The sequence below is a fragment of the Trichoderma citrinoviride genome (genome assembly GCF_003025115.1).
Source record: "Trichoderma citrinoviride strain TUCIM 6016 unplaced genomic scaffold BBK36scaffold_1, whole genome shotgun sequence".
NCBI classification, from domain to species: domain Eukaryota; kingdom Fungi; phylum Ascomycota; class Sordariomycetes; order Hypocreales; family Hypocreaceae; genus Trichoderma; species Trichoderma citrinoviride.
Window position 1 is genome coordinate 2682727 of NW_020194709.1, and position 2644 is coordinate 2685370.

Consider the following 2644-nt stretch of genomic DNA (forward strand, 5'->3'; position numbering starts at 1 on the left):
GCTCAAATCCTCGGGCGACGCTGCCTCGCTGCGCGGCTGCGTGCCTGATGCGGCTTCAGCCAGCACCTCGCATCTGCATGTGCCGCCTGTCCATCTGTTCGACACGTCGACTTTTACTCTGATACAAAACTTACAGGAAATGTCGTTCTTGGTATCCGTGTATTAGAAAGCTGGCTCTGGAGTACCGCCTCTCTACCTCACCTCTTGTACTGTACCAGCTCGATCCCGATTGTCGCCTCAAATGTCTCATCCAGCCGTCTGCAGCATCGCGGCGCTGGGCGTCGAATCGCGCCCACGGCACAGGCCCGCAGCCCACAGGGGGTGTCTGATGGCTGCTGTGTGTGAAATGAGTGTGAGCGAGTGTGAGCGAGTGTGTGATCAGATGCGAATATGGGCCATTCAAGCTCACTCATTCACCATACTCGTTTCTCGCTTTTCCCACCGAGGCCCTTCCAACTACGACACCTGACCTCTCTTCCTATCTCTCTTCCACATCGATCCAATCCTCCTTCTCATCATCGTCAATTCCATTTTTCTCTCCTCATCCTTCTCCCCCCCTTCTTTGTCACCCCAAATCCCCACAGCGCCATGCCCTTGCCGGCTACTCGCCGCCGTCCCGGCCTTGACCCTCAGCGCGCAACGCCTCACACATCAAAAACTCTCCACAGCAGAAACAAGCCGCCACCTACAAGTACCTACACAAACCCCGAACCGACGGCCCAAAAACACCATCCTCCAAACTCCCTATCGAGGCCCGGTGCGAAAGTGAATCAAGAGAGACGACCTTTGACGGCTTCTAAAAGCTCCAAGCAAGTCATGCAGGGGTGGCCCTTTTGCAAACACCCCCACATGCCGACCCGGTACCCCGGCAGATTCCTTCAAGCGGCGGCCAACCAGCGTTGAGCAGCGCCCTCTCCATGCAGGAGGAACAAATTGGCCATTGGAGTCTAAAAGATCTAGCGGTGTTGTTGCAGTCAGTAATAACTCGTATATGTAGATGCTGTTCAGCTGTTATCGTGAGGTAGTCTATATACCTTAAGGTCTTCTTATGATCTTATCATCTTGGTGCTTTGAACCCGTATACTATCAAGCTCGATATAAGTTGTTTGATGAATGTCCCTTTCCTCGCCTCAAAATCTACAAGCTACTGCTGCTCTACAAAGTACCATGCCTGTGCCATTCTCGAAATAGACTCTGCCACGTGCGAATGAACCTCGGGCACCCTCCCAATCACACCCAACACAGAGCAACTCACATGGCAAATCTCCAATCCAACCCCAAACTCCAAAACATCAAACAGCTTACATACAAAAAGTACACACGGCTGTTGGCTGTTTTTCGACGCATGTCTCAGCCTACGCATATACACATACCACATACAGTACATAGTACTACCTAACATAAGGTACTCACCCGTATCAAGCATTGTAGTGTAATTAAGCAGCATCACGGTTCTCGTCTAATAACTGCTCTCTCCACATGGCCGCTCAATGCTGTATACGCGCGTATCCTTGCTTTTATTTTTATTTTTTTGCGTCCCGAAATAAATCGCAGCCCGCTGCCATCAGGGCGCCGCAATCTCTCAATCTTATGTATTCCTTTCCTTTTTTTTTCTTCCCTTCCGGAGCACCGAAGTTTGCTTGCTTCAAGAGAGTTTGTCGTACCACGGCGCTTCCGGTAATCGAAATTACGTACCTACGCACAGGGCTGAAGGATCCATCCGTATCGACTCACTGACCCAATACGAGTCCATCTCTCAGTTGATTGATTGATGGATGGCTAGATGGCTTGCATCGTGCTTGGTATTCCGGCTTCAAGCAATTGCTCAAGCGCAGTAAAGAACTACTAAGCATATCGGCCTCCGTAGCTTGCCCATGGTTGATGATTACGGTGACCGACGGACCCTGGTTCAGCCTCAGCAATCCCAGGCCCCTGGACCCTTGAATTGGTGAGACTGATGATTGCTTCTTGGCCATTTCGAGCTTTGCAAGGGCGTCTCGTGTGTATCGCATTTCGTGCCGGCTTACTTCAAACTTTCAGGCACACAGGACACTTACGCACCGTTGCAACGCTTCGTAGATTGTGTACTTGTATTCGTCTAGATGGCCATCGCCAGGCCAATTGCCTCGCAACCATCTGCTCTTCAAGAGCTGTACTAGGTACCACTCATACATGGCTCCCCCGCTTGCATCTCCATAGCCGCGCGCCCGCTGGGAGGCGCTTTATCAGCGTGAGCTTACGACATTGCGGGCAGGCACAAAGTGGAAAGTTATGGAGAATTGGTGAGCAATAGTACTTGACTTCTTATTAGCCATCTGGGGCAAGGAGACACGGCAAGAATTGTACTACGAGATCCCGTTCCGCCGCCAATGGCTGGCCTTTCCTTGTGATTGCCATCATCCAATTTTGATCGACTAGCACCGGCGCTGCTGAAGCCAAACTTCGATGGCTTGTTTGGGAAGAAGCCCCTGGATCCCCAGCAACCGCCCGAACTGAAAACGCACGTGGTGGGTGATGTGCCCTCCATGGGGCATGGATGTTACATGTTCACGCCTCCAACCACATGCAGTTTGTTTGCTGCCCGAATCAAGCCACAACTCAGATTCTCGTCCAACCAGATCCGATCATCTCATTTTCGTCGAAT